The sequence below is a fragment of the Erpetoichthys calabaricus genome, chromosome 1 (assembly GCF_900747795.2).
Source record: "Erpetoichthys calabaricus chromosome 1, fErpCal1.3, whole genome shotgun sequence".
Taxonomy (NCBI): Eukaryota; Metazoa; Chordata; class Cladistia; order Polypteriformes; family Polypteridae; genus Erpetoichthys; species Erpetoichthys calabaricus.
The window spans coordinates 315,250,614-315,265,228 of NC_041394.2; the positions used below are offsets into that span (position 1 = coordinate 315,250,614).

Below are 14,615 nucleotides of genomic sequence, written 5' to 3' on the forward strand. Positions count from 1 at the left end.
CAGACAACACAGCGCTAATAGCTATCTAATAACAAGCTTTTCCACAATAAGCTCAAAGGTGTATCCATAGAACCAGCTTTGGATAAGGTCTACTAAGCTCTGCACCTGTCCCTGGATAGGGTGATCAGGATTGATTTACCACAGCCAGAACTTGTACCCTCTGGCCAAGGAGCTGTATGAAGAAGGATTTGCTGCTACAGAAAATCATAATCATCAAGTCTCTCGGGAGGAAGGCTTTGCATGACCTGTAAGGTCTCCCTGGTTGAAAAAGGGGCCAAGATAGCCATTCAGCCTACCCTGTCCCTGCGCATCAATGTGACTATGCATTCAAAATAGAATAGGAATTATTTTCCTCTATGTTTGAACCATTATCAATAAGGATGTCAATAAGTTTAACAAAATGTTCTCAGTCTAGAGACACAATTAAAATGTCAACAAAATATTCAGCTATACTGTAAAATCTACTACATATAAATCTTAGACAGTACTGTATGCAGTTCTGGTCAGGATACAGAAAACTGACATATGGAACTAAAGTCTATGTGAAAAAAAAAACAGCAAAATTCATTTCTAGAATAAAGGATGTGTCCTACTCTAATGAGTTAGAAGTACATTTATTTAGATCTATAGTATTTATTCATAAAGACTTTGTGTTGACCTAAAAGAATAAAATGCTGAAAAGTATAATAAAATGAAAAGATGTTAATATTCTGGATAATGTTACTGAAAGACATAACCAGGTTTCTCCAGGTGTTGTTTAAAAAACAAAAAAGACACCTTGTAAAAAATCAACAGAAAATCAACAAAATGTTAATTTTTTGGCATATACATAAATATACAGTATATTTTTAACATATATTTTACATTCAGCATATAAATTTCCAAGAACACATATCAGAGTTCAATTATATATGAAAGGAATTTTTGGAAGTATGATAGCCCAATATTTAGTGTCAAGTATTCAGCAAGCTAGATCCAAATTCACTTCCCATTGTGGTCTGAGTAGAGCTGATACATTTCTCCCCATGTCTGACTGAGGCATTGTCTGGGTATTCTGTTTTTTCTACCACCTTGCAAAATATGTGCACTTTATGTTAATGGGTGTTACTAAACTGACCCCATGTGGGTGTGTTGTGTGTGCATTAATGGATGTTGTGTTGGAGGTTGCTTGGATGGGCTCCACACCCTGGCAACACTTGACCAGAGAACAATGTAACGTGCTCTGTGTCTGAAGCTCAGAAGACCATGCTTCTCAGACGGAGGCGGACTGTCCGAGAGGGCGGAAATACCTGGGGAAGCCCGTGAGCAGCGTTTGAGCGGCGCGTACAAAACCCTTAAAGAACATTTCTATCGGACGCGTATCCCGGCTGCTGAAGCCCTTTGGCTCGGATGAGTCCCCGCCGGCGAACCTCAGATTGGACCCTGGAGTTGGGTCGGATCACAGGGAGCCGTGGAATAGTTATGCCTCTGACCCCAGATGAGTTGGAGATAGGATGGGTGCATGAAAGGACAAAGGGACAAGCACCTGGTAGCGCGTGTCGCCGCTGAAGACCTGAGCGCAAACAGCGCTGAAGATGCCAACGGTCCATTTCAGGGCCGCTCACTGCGTTTAAAGGTGAATTACATTCCTCAATTTCCCGCACCCAGTTAAATATTTTGTCATGCTGTGACAAAAAGTTCACCACGCTACTCTGTATCATAATAAATAGGTTCAGTCTCGAGTACAGAAAATGGATGGAAGGATGGATGAAGAAAAGTTGTCCAATAAACCCTGTATTGTCATAAACGCGATCGGTAAAATGAAAGTATAGGTTTGGCAATGCTTCCTACCATTATGTTTAGAATAAATCTATCCATCCATCCATTTCCAAACCAGCTTATCCTGAGCAGTATCGCGAAAAAGCAAGAGCCCATCCTAACAAGCGTCCAGCGCAATATTTTCCTACTGAAGTGACCGTAAAGTGCCATTTAATTAGAGACAGATCAATAAAAAACATTATTTGAGTAACTAATAGATATGATGGGCGTTCGATACGTGATAGATAGATAGATAGATAGATAGATAGATAGATAGATAGATAGATAGATAAGGTGCTATATGACATAATATGCCCATGAGTTTCAAATCATACCCACTGCAAATAATATTGACAGAACCCTCAACGCATATTAAATCCATTTAATTTAGTATATCTTTGTATAGCGCTCTTCACTGAGTGCTGGCTCATAGCGCTATACAAAATTCCTATATTGGGGATCTTTTAACATCCTATCGAAGACTGTACTTTAGTATCATTTTCCAACTGGTCATTCGAACCCGTTTCATGAACACCAAGGTATAGAGACCTCTTGAGCCTTGAACTCCTGAATTCTCCGCTACCGTTTTCCTGATGCTTGTTTCTCGGGCACATACTCTCCGCGACTTTGCAGATTTAAACTACTGCCCTTTCTGTCTGTATTCTTGTTTTTGAACGATGTTGCGAAAATGATCTTAGTCTTGGAATAAGGTTCGGATTTGTCAACGATACACTTGTAATTAAAACAAACACCACCAGCGGCACCCCAAAGTATACCCATCTTCCATCACCCACTCCTCCCGCCCACTGTGTAGTTTTGGGAAGATACCGTAATTGCGGGATGTTGTCCGTCCCCGTTCATTTCTTTTTTCGCCACCGCTTCTGTTCATCTGCATTTAGAAAAGAGGTGGAAAGATCCAGAGAGGAGGGGAATAGCGTGTGTGTGAGAGAGAGACAGAGAGAGTGAGAGAGCGAGCGAGGGAGAGCCAGTTGTAGTCGAAGGGAAGCGAGCCACGGAAGGAGCTGCGCCGCAGCGAGATACACTCGCCACCTTTTTTTCGTGGATCCAGAGGAAGAAAGCGCCCCGAAGCCGGCTAATGAGTAGCCAGTCAGCCGAGAGCCCAGGTAGAGCTGCACAATGCCTCTTTTCTGCTATGAACTGCATCGTGCGTCTTTGGGGAGGTTTCTAACACTCTACTTCTAACTGAGAGGCAGTCACTGCTGTGCGAGGTAAACGCGACAGGCGCCAAGGTCTGCAGACCGGCGCGCTCACAGCGACCAGGCTACACGTCTGCTCACCAAGTGCTTGGATCCGCGCAGCGCAAGGCGACGTTGACATTCCATCCATTAAACAGACCAGTGCCAATTGTCCTCGCGCAATCGGTTCCTGGAACCCGCGTACTTACGGACAGGCGTGTAGAATAGGCACATTTATTTCGTTAGACAAACGCCTTATGAGTGAATTTCAGCATTCTCATGCGGCCATGCATACTCCCGGAAAACTTGATACCTTGAGCAAAAGATGAGACCGCCCGCCGACAGGGAACTTTATTCAGAAGTCCGGCTTTTCTTGTATCTGTTGTTTTTATTAATGGTCTTCAAAGTAGTCTGGTACATTGGCATCTTGGCAGCCATTAATGATTCGTAAGCATCCCGTTACCTGTAAAATTTGGCAAATCCATCATCCGATAAATATTATATATCAGTAGTAACGAGAGCGACCGTAATGGATAGGCGTCCCGACCAGGGTAAGGGGATTCATATTATGGATGGATAGTGTATTCTCTTAATCGCTTTTTTAAGTGTGACAGAAGACCTGGCCGTATAATTAATATCAGCTTTTCCTACTGACAGAAGATTAATAGCCAGACTGTTTTGTGATGGAGTTTGTATGTGCACTTTTTATATAACAATGTGTCATTTGCACATTGCCTTGTAGGTCCTTAAAGTTCGAAGACAGGATGGTAATGTGCGCAGGATTGTAACCCGCAATGCTCTGGCTTCCCGTCAGGGATTGCTTCTTGTTTTCCCCGCAAAAAACCGCGATGACCACGCGCGACATTTTACGGATTGTATCAAGTTCAGAAAGTGTTAGGCGAAAGTCTGCACTCAAGCGTATGATGAACATCTATGTTAAACAGACTTGCAGCATTTAAGAATTATTGATTAAGATGCCGAGATGTACACTCATAACATAAAGGATCTGAAATAGCACTTTACAGGGTTGTGCAGTTGCTCATAGAACCATTGTTGCGAAAGAATCCTTTCATTATGGGAAGGGCGCTTTGCATGACAAAGTAGATCTTTGGGTTTCAGAAAGGTTCCTAATATGTGGACAAAACAGAAATCTTTACTGTATAGTAGTCTACCTAGAAAATTATAATAACAACTTGATCATAAAAACCTTTATTTTTAAGAGTGTTATTCCAGCAGTACTAAAATCTTTTGGATAGGGTGCTGAACATCTTTTCATTTATTTTGTGCTTTGCACTTAATGTATTTTCACCCCTGACTTACCAGCCGTTTGAAACATGATACATGGTACAAATGATGCTTTATTTTGCAAAAGCTGAGGTTTTTAATATTCTTCATTTACCTAAATTCTTTTTATTTTTATATAGTAACCTTTGCAACCTATGATATACTTTAATTGTACATTATAATATTTATGAGATGCATATTGTACATTTAGAGCACTGGGAGAATAATTTAATCAGTATGATACAGTGGTGGAAATTTGTCCTGAACCCTAATGGTTGTTAGTCCAGTTACTTATCCAGTAAGGGACACCGCCTGCCATATGCCTTTTTCAGATCAGATATTCTTAATTATATTTAAGTAAGATCAGAAAATGAATGGATGGATGGATGGTTGGATGGATGGACATCATTTAGAACATCTGAGATTGTGGAATGAGAATGAACAAGATCTGTACCAAACAGTATTTCTTCTTATACAGTCTGTGGACAGAGAATCCTACAGAAAGAGAGGAAGATAAAGGAATGAGGATGAATGATGGAATATGCTTCCTACTTGAGTAAAGTAAGTGGAAAGGCTAACAATGTAGTACATAGAAAAGGCAATGTTGTAGATTCAGCCCCTTTTTGAAAGTGCACATAAGGCACAAAATTAATACTACATTCTACAGGGTTTTATTATTCCCAAGTTTGACTTTTATTTAGTGTTTTGCTGATGAGGCAACTTTTTACTAGCAGAGATTAATTAGGCAAGAATGCCAAATGGTCACAAAAGGTGCTGCACAGTGTTTGGGGAATTATAAGTTTAATATTACATTAAAGTAGGTGGAAATTTGTCAGTTCATCTATCCATCCATTTATCCCTTCACTTTTAAACCCTCTCAATCAAACCTAGTATCACAAAGAGCACAGTTATACTTTTTTGTATTAATATTTTGTGTAGGACCATTACTTTAATACATACCCTTTCTGAAGTGTATTATTCTGTTGTTCCTCCTACAGGGTTTAAACTATAATGTCACTTATTTCATTTCCATTGTCACTTCTTCCTTACAACTCCAGAGTTCTGGTTTCAAGTCCTGTCTGGTCTGTTATGTGTGGAGTTTGCACATTCTTCCTGAATCTGCATGGCCATTTCCAAGGTGCTCCAGTTTTCCTCACAGAGAGATGCATGGTACATTAACTGCTCACTCTGGATTTGCTGGGTGTGTCCATGAGTGTGTCTTGTGATAGAATGTCCCTCCGCTCAGTGCTGAAAGGTTAGACACTAGCTTCCTCTGATCTGGAACTGGATAAGTGGGCTTGAAAATTGAATTATAGATATTTTAATGTGATAGAGTATACTATCTATATATTGAAATATAATGTTGGGCAAGGTTGTTTAGTCAAGTTCTTGGGATAGCTGCAGTGCCCCCAGGGCAGTTTTATCCAGAGACTAATTCCTTGTAGGACAAAATGGCCTAGAAATGCACTATTTTTAGATGTTTCAACGCTGGCCTTTTTCAGGGTTCATGTGCCATGGCAAATATAGGAAATACAAGTTTCCCAATGGAAAATTTCACGTAAACGCTCATCCAACTGATAACTCCCAGTGGGACAATTTGAAGATAACTTTGTAACCCGAGGTTTCCAAGCTGAAACCCTAACCTAACAGTTCATTTCAATATACTGCATAACATGCAAAAATAATATTCAGCTCAGCCAGAAATGGCATGCAGCGGTCGCTTGGTATTTGGAGGGATACAATACCACTTAATGCATTTCCTTTGATTTTTATTTTCACTTAAAAATGTGAGCAGTCATTGAATTGGCTTTTGTGTGAATTGAGTGGCAAATCATCAATAATCTCATGTCTCTTCCAATACTCTGACTGGAAATTTACATGAACTGAATGAACTCAGAAGGTTCATTATCACAAATGCTACCGGTATTAACTATGGAAATTTTCATAGAAGAGGAATGTTACAGTATTTATGATATTATGATGGAGATTGGTTTTCTTTGGCACTCCCAGTGGGAGAAAGAGTGGGTCCTAATTTGGAAGTTATTTGATTGTGGCTGGCATAGGGGAAAAACAATGCTGCTTAAATTAAGGGAGTTTTGTAAGGAGTAAGGATGACACTTTCTAGAATTTATTTTGACTCCAAAAGTCATTCTGGGGATTGCAGTGGAAGTACTTCTAGTTGGGGTTTAAAGACTGCTGCCAAGGAGGGGCCCCTTGTGCTCAAGGGTTGGTGGTTAGTTGGTGAAAAGTGAACTAGTGGGCCAAACTTTTGACAGCTGGAGTGTGGCACGACACAAATGTACATTACAACATTAGCTCGATCTATACAAGAACAGGCCATTCAACCCAGCAAAGCTAGTCAGTGTAATCACAAATTTTTTCTACAATAACATTTAGTATAATTTTGAAAGACCTTAAGGTCCTACTGTCTACCACATTATTTGGTATCTTATTTCATGTGTCAATGTTTTTCTCTGTAAAGAAAAACTTCCTAATGTTTTTTCGAAATTTACCCGTAACATGTTTCCAGCTGGGCTTTCCCTTAAAGATAAGGTGAGAAGCTCAGTCATCCGGGAGGGGCTCAGAGTAGAGCCGCTGCTCCTCCGCATCGAGAGGAGTCAGATGAGGTGGCTCGGGCATCTGATCAGGATGCCTCCTGGACGCCTCCCTGGTGAGGTGTTCCGGGCACGTCCAACCGGGAGAAGGCCCCGGGGAAGACCCAGGACACGCTGGAGGGACTATGTCTCTCGACTGGCCTTGGAACGCCTTGGGATTCTCCCGGAAGAGCTAGAAGAAGTGGCCGGAGAGAGGGAAGTCTGGGCATCTCTGCTCAAGCTGCTGCCCCCGCGACCCGACCTCGGATAAGCGGGAGACAATGGATGGATGGATGGATGGATGTTTCCAGCTGTCTCCCCATGTTCTTAATGTACTCATTTTAAAATAGCAGTCTTGATCCACTGTACTAATTCTATTCACATTTTTAAACACTTCAGTTATGCCTCCTCTTAATCTTCTTCTGCTTAAACTGAAAAGGCCCAGCTCTTTCAACCTTTCCACATAATTCATCCTCTGTAGCCCTGGAATCAGAACAGTTGCTCTTCTCTGGACTTTTTCCAATGCTGCTATGTCCTTTTTGTAGCCTGGAGGCCAAACCTTCACATAGTACTGCAGATGAGGCCTCACCAATGCATTAAATAAGGCTTGGGGAATAACTTCCTTGGACTTGTACTCTACACATTGTGCTCTGTAACCTACTATTCTGTTAGCCTTCTTAATGGCTTCTGAACACTGTCTGGCAGTGGATAGTGTCAAGTCCACTGCAACTCCTAAATCCTTCTCATAATGTGTGGTTTTGATTTTCAGACCTCTCATTGTGTCTTCAAACCTAGCATCTTTACTTCCTACATGTCATGCTATACATTTACATACATTAAATCTCATCTGCCTAGGTCTTTTTTGTTGTCCAAGTCCATCTGCAATGATTTAACGGATTCTAGAATATCTGTCAATCCACTTAGCTTGGTATCTGTAAACCTAACCAACTTGTTACTTATACTTTTATCCCAATCATTTATATATATATATACAGTATTATGAATAGCATTGGTCCTAGCACTGACCTTTGTGGAGCACCACTCTTAATGTTTGCCAATTCTAATAGGGTTTCTTGCACCATAACCCTCTACTTCCATGTCTGAGCCAATTTTGCACCCATCTACAAACAACACCCTGAATTCTCACTTCTTTTAGTTTGATGCCCAACATCTCATTTGGCATCTTGTCAAATTCTTTCCTAAAGTCAAGATAAATAATATCACATGCTCCACTTTGATCATATCCTTTTGTTGCTTCCGCATAGAATGCCAGCATGTTGGTAAAACATGATCTCCCTCTTTGGACCCTATACTGTATGGTCAGTAAAACTCTTGTTCTTGCCATGTGTTGCTTAGTCTTTTCCTTAATAATTCCTTCATTTAATTTACCTGTAATACATGTTAAGGTTACTGGCCTATAGTTGCCTGGATCTGCCCAGTCACCCTTTCTTATATAACAAGATGATATTTGCCATTTTCCAGGCATTTGGAATGTCCCCGGTGTGCAGGGACTTTTTAACACTAGAATCCCTGAAGCCTACGGAAAAACTCATAATCCCAGGCCACCTTAAATTCCTTCATACCTCTCCATTAGCATCTTTTGTTTTGCAAATGTGTCGATTAGCACAATCAGCAAGCAGACTGCTATCCCTCCTCCCACCGATGCAGCTCAAAGTCGCACAGAAGATTCTCAGAGCTCAAGTCTGTTTATCTGGGTGTGAGGTGCCTGGAGTTATATAGAGTAAATAATATATCGTTATTTGGAATACATCCATTTCATGTGTGTTCCATGTCTACAACAATTTATGTAAATGTAGAATGACAGGAAATGCGAGGCAGGAATTGTTGAACACATAACTTAAAAAGAAACTCTTTTCATGTTTTAGTAACAATTGACAAAATATAGACATGAAGTGTTTAATGTATGAAGACTTAAGTCCAAATATCAAATGAACACTTTCACAAAAGGTACAAGTATAACAAAACAAGTGAACTTTTATTCAAGCGTATAACCATAGAATAAGAAGTTGGAGTAGGGTGCAAAGCAGATATGTCTGCTTGGTTGGTGCAGCGGTAACAACCACTGTCTCATTATCAAGAGGTTGTGGGTTCCATTCCTGGGTCCTCCAACATTTCCCATTTTGAGTAGTGAGCTGCCATTTTTATTACTATTATATAATTAAAATATACATTTGATTTGAATCTTTAACAGCCGGTGTAAATTTATGGTACTTGTAAAAGTTAGCGTTTTTATTTTTATTCAGTTTTATTCTCTCATTTACATTCATGCTTTCCCCACTCTGACACCGCTAGTTTTCAAATAAAGACATGCTATAACAGAGGTGAACTCAGATGAGAATGAGGGTGCAACACTGGAGAAAGAGAACAGAAGCTCTCCACGCAAAAAATGACCACTCACACATAAAAACAACGCAGCTGCACCAGGTGCAAAGGCAAAAGATGGCATCGTTTGAATGCAGCAACAGGTTGGGTGTCATCCTGCAAGTGTATCTGATACTCGCATGTCCTTCAACAAAACAGCAGGGCTTAAGAGCTCCCCAAGGTATCATGCAAAGTCCTGTTTGAGATTATGTTTTGTGATGGTCTTTATATAAAAAAAAATTATATGTTACTTATATAAAAGCCAGATCGAAAGTTATTTACCTATTTACCTTGATTCGTTTACTTATCTTCCTACAGCTTAAAGTCACAAGTAGACTACAGAGCTTCCTGTGATTGATCAAAATGGGCATGCTGAGAAAGTATATGTGCAATGCTATTTCAGTACGCGAATGACTTTAGCTGCAGGTAGAAGCTCCTGTCGCATTTTACGCAACTCCTGTTATGGTTCTGCCTTTGTCCAGAAACAGTTTCATAAGCTTTATGAACTCACGCTCTGAAAGTCTTTGTCCTGTGGGACGATTGGGATCTTTTCCTGAATAAGGAGTGGCGGACTTCAAATCCAAGCCTGCTCCTAACTCATCCACTCCCTGCTCATTGTTACAATATGCGTAAATCTCCGCAAGCTTGATTTAGCGATTATTAGCTTTAAATGGACCCAAGAATGAGCAGAGTGTGGTCTGGTGTGATGTAGCACCTGTGAGGTGGGGGGTAGGGGAGGTGGGTGGTGTTAATGTTGTTTGTGAGAACTATTGTGTTACTTGCTTTGGTATATAATTTTGGTTCTGGTACTGAGGTGTTAAACCTGGTATCAGTTCCAAAGTCAAAACTACACACTTCACAGCAGTCTTCCCAGACTTAAAATAGAGTAGTCATAACGTAGAAAATAAATTATTTTTCAGTTTTGCTGACCTTTTATTATTCAATAAGCATATAAAAATACTGTATAAGGTAATTTACTTATTTGAGAGTAGATTTTAATTTGTGACCAAAGATGTGCACGGTAAGATGTTATTAACAACTCTGAATTGTCATTATATGAATGAGCGTATGCATGAGTATGATTTCTGACAGTCTGATATCCCATCCCAGGTGGGTTCCTGCTGTGTACCTGGTGCTGTCAGGATAGGTTCCAGTGCCATAAAAGTGGATTAAATAGGCTCAGCAAATGAATGGATAACAGGACTTGTTAAATTCAGCATATTGCCTAAATTGAGATCATACTCTCACATAGCAGCTGCACCCACTTCAGTTTTTGCTTTTTTGTTTCTTTTGAGGTTTAGAACACTGTTCAACTGCCTTTTACTTGTAAATCTATGGTACCATAAATACAATGGAGAGACTTTGAACATTCCGGAAGGAACTGCAGTTCTTGGCTGATTTTATTTTTTAAAAATGCAGAATTTTAATCATACAGTACATGAATCAATGCAATGTAACAGTAGTTGCTAAGTCTTCTGACAGCTGTAAGCTGCTTTTTGGCTAAAAATATAGGGTTTGATGCATCTGTAAAATAAAAAAGTAACCCACTTAGTATTTCAAGTTTTGTGTTTTTCATTGCTTTGTACAGAATTTACCATTTGATTGTGAAAGTTGCCATACAGTGATGGCTGAATTATTTATCTACTTTGTTTAAGCAACTCATTGTATCAACAGTGGTGACTGATGGAAAAGATTCATGTTTGTGTTTCAATCCAATCTTTTGCAAAGATATCTATCTATCTATCTATCTATCTATCTATCTATCTATCTATCTATCTATCTATCTATCTATCTATCTATCTATCTATCTATCTATCTATCTATCTATCTATCTATCTATCTATCTACAGCAATAGGGCATAAACAGCATTGAACACAAATAATATCATTATGAAACACTAAATAAAAGTAATTACAAAATATACAAAGCTTTGTATTAGAATCTTATTCTTCTTTTTGGCTGCTCCCATTAGGTGTTGCCACAGCAGATCATCTTTTTCCATAAAAGCTTTGTATTAGAATAAGAGACAATGAACCTGAATGAAATACAAAATAATAAAATGAAAGCATTGAACTAATAACATAATTTGTGATACAAACACAATCATCCTGGGTATCTGGACAAAAAGGGTAAACTGAAAAAAAGAGTTAGAATGTCAGGGTAAGTTATTAAATGGCTTCCTGAATGAAAAAGTTTTAAGTTGATTTTTAAAAGAATTAATTTAGTTAGCTGATCTCGTTAATATAGGAAAGTTATTCCAAAGCCTGGACGCTATAGAGCTAAAGGCTCTGTCACCTAGGTTGGTTTAGGGCACAATGAGATTCCCAGAATCAGTGGACCTTTGTGGGCAGACAAATAGATGAAGTTAAAGAATTTTTATACACAGGAAGCCAGTGAATAAGAATTGGAATGGCTGTTATGTGCTCTCTGGCTGAAGCTCTGTGAAAGGACGCTTGCTGCAGAGGATTGAACAACTGGACTTGTGGTAAAAGATTGGAAGGGGCACCGCCAATAGGGACTTACAGTAGTCATTGTGGGATGTAATAAAAGCATTGACAAATTTCTCAGCATTGGAATAGGAGAGAAATGAGCAAACATGGTACATGTTACTGCAGTGGAAGTAAGAAACTTCCTTAATGTGAACTGCCTGCTTTGGAATGCCGACACCTACTTTCTCTCATTTGATTGAGTATAGACAGTGTTAATTTCTGCCTCCTGCCTTATGCCTGATGCTACTGGTGTAGGCTGTGGCTCTTCTGAAATGTAATGGATGAATGATTGGTAAAATGATTATAAAAAGTGATGTGTTCATTTATTTCAGTTCAATTTGAATTTATTGTAAGTGTTAAATTTGACTTGTGATTGGGGTTGTAATTGCCATACCAGGGAATACTGTAACAAAAAAAGTCATATACAAGTTTTTGTGCAAATAAATAACAGAGTGAATAAGGACATGTGCAGCATCAAACTGGGCTGTATAAATGTAAAATTAATCTAGGTAGAGAATAAAACTAATTGATACCCATTTGAACCAAATGTCAAGCCAATAGCAGTCATATCTATCTATCTATCTATCTATCTATCTATCTATCTATCTATCTATCTATCTATCTATCTATCTATCTATCTATCTATCTATCTATCTATAAAAGATAATGGAAGTTGGATTAAAAGGATGTTGAACCAATTGCTCGAAATCCCTGGCTAGTACTTGTGGAAAACTTACCCATCATGAGATGTTTCTTGTGTGACACCTTGGTAGCAAAACACCTTTTTATAGCCCATCAATATGAACTAACCTAGCTGATCTCAATTTGCACAAATAGGAGGTGGAATGACTTTCTTACTACTTACAGATTTCAGCTGGTTCCTTGCCTTTCATTGCCTTGATGTACTGCCTTTTCTTAGTGTGTTCAGTACTTTTTCCCTGTGTGATTCCACTTTATTACACATACCTGATTTATGTCCCTTAATGTTCTGAATTCTTTATATTTGTTTATATTCTTTATATTTCTTGAGTTAATACCAATGTCTAGTGAGAATTTCATGTGAATAGCTTCATTGGAAATATGGAAATGCTGAAAGAAATGTTGACACGTTCAATACTTATTTCCCCCACTGAAAGTTTTAAAAGTTTACTTTGAAAGCCAACATTATCTTATTCAATCCACCTATTTATCGTTAAACCTATTTGATCCGGGTCAAGGTGGGGCCGTAGCCTTTACAGTAGGCACAGGGAGTAAATGATGTCAAACCAGGGTACAGTCACACACACACAATGGCCTACTTAAGTGTCACTAAATAACCACATATGCATGTGGGAACAAAACATCCTTAGAAAATCTTAAGAGGAAGAACATACAAACTACATGCAGATAGCTACCGGGTCAGAATTTGAATCGCAGTCTCTGATACAATCACACTAATGACTGCAGTGCCATTATCTTATTTTAAATGGTACTTGTATTATTTAAGTAATTCACTCTGGCTACACTTACTACAAGATGGAAACAAACCTAGACAAGCCCCACTCACACACAGTCTTACTCAAACTTCCTCCACTTCAGAGTCAATTTAGAGGAAACTCGATGGAGACACGGAAACAAAGTTCAAACTCTACATGGACAATGACTGGGAGAGGGGTTTAAATCCAGGGTAATGGGTCTATATGGAAGCAGTTATATTTACTGTGGCAATGTGGCACCCTGTATATATCTCTCTATTATAATAAAAAAAATCCTGGGATGACACAAGACTTTTTAGCCTGGGACGAGATGTGACTTTTTCAGAGAGATACTTTCATGTTCTGTGAGATGAGACTTTGTGCCAAGAGATTTAACCACGCCCGGGGCCAGAAATAAAAGACAAAGAGTAGATGACAAAGTAGAACGTCGTAAAGAATTCAAAAACGTTGGCGCGATATACATGCAGAGCAGGTTAGAAATAATGAAAGTACTAAAATTGGAAAGTCTCAAAAAAAAGATAGTATAGATCGCATTAGTGCAAACAAACGGAAATTATTACTCTGTGAAATAACGGAACAGTGAAAAGAGATCGAATATATTGTTCGGATTTAAACTTTAAGTTGGAGACTTGTAGATCGTCTAATCCATGTTGCTATCAGGGAAAAGTAGCGTTTCTTCCCAATGAAGAGGCATATCCGTGAAAATTAAAAGAGTTGTTGTTTGGTGAAAGTGAAATCCACATATGCGAGCGGCAGAGACGTGAAGTGGCTGGCACGTAGTGCAGGCCGGGGGGGTTGGCAAGTGAAGCCCCCTAGTTTATTTTAAATACAATATCACATAATATGATTAATTAATGTTACACTAAAATAAAAAAAATAAAATTTTAAAGGCTTTTTGGTAAATTGAATATAGTCAGTTAGTTGAAAAAAATAAAAACCTTATTGAAAATATTAGAGGATGCTTGAAGTGTCAGGACAACCTGATCACTTGCTAAAACCACCTCCACTTGTCTTCCCATCACAATTATCTCCAGTTACAGCTTCTTCGGCTGCGTCATGAGTACTACAAGTCACGTTAACACTCGCCTTTTTCAGCCCGGAGTGTAAATGCATAGTATGAAAGTGGGAATGAGGCTTGTCCATTTAAAATAGTAGCTCTGGCCATGCATTAACCTAGGTAGATATTTGAGAGAGTAAAATCTGCTATCTTCAAAAGCCACTTTAGTCATGAAAATCACTACTGTATGTGACTCATACGTAAAGAGATGCCATATTTTAAAATGAACACTCATTGATTTTTGTGAGCATATTTTCAAAAGGTCTACACTGCACATACTGCCAGTAACTGAAAGCAAAACTAAGCAATAAACCATAACCAATGCAAAATACATTGCAAT

General features: G+C 39.0%; 1 protein-coding gene across 1 annotated transcript in view; it reads left to right on the forward strand.

The window, feature by feature from the left end:
* The first annotated feature begins 2,653 nt into the window (after window positions 1-2,653).
* mpped1 (metallophosphoesterase domain containing 1) overlaps window positions 2,654-14,615 on the forward strand; it is a 354,345-nt gene continuing 342,383 nt past the window's right edge. Inside the window, exon 1 of the mRNA XM_028817697.2 lies at window positions 2,654-2,921. The gene's annotated coding sequence lies outside the window, so the exon portion shown is untranslated. The remainder of the gene's footprint in view (window positions 2,922-14,615) is intronic.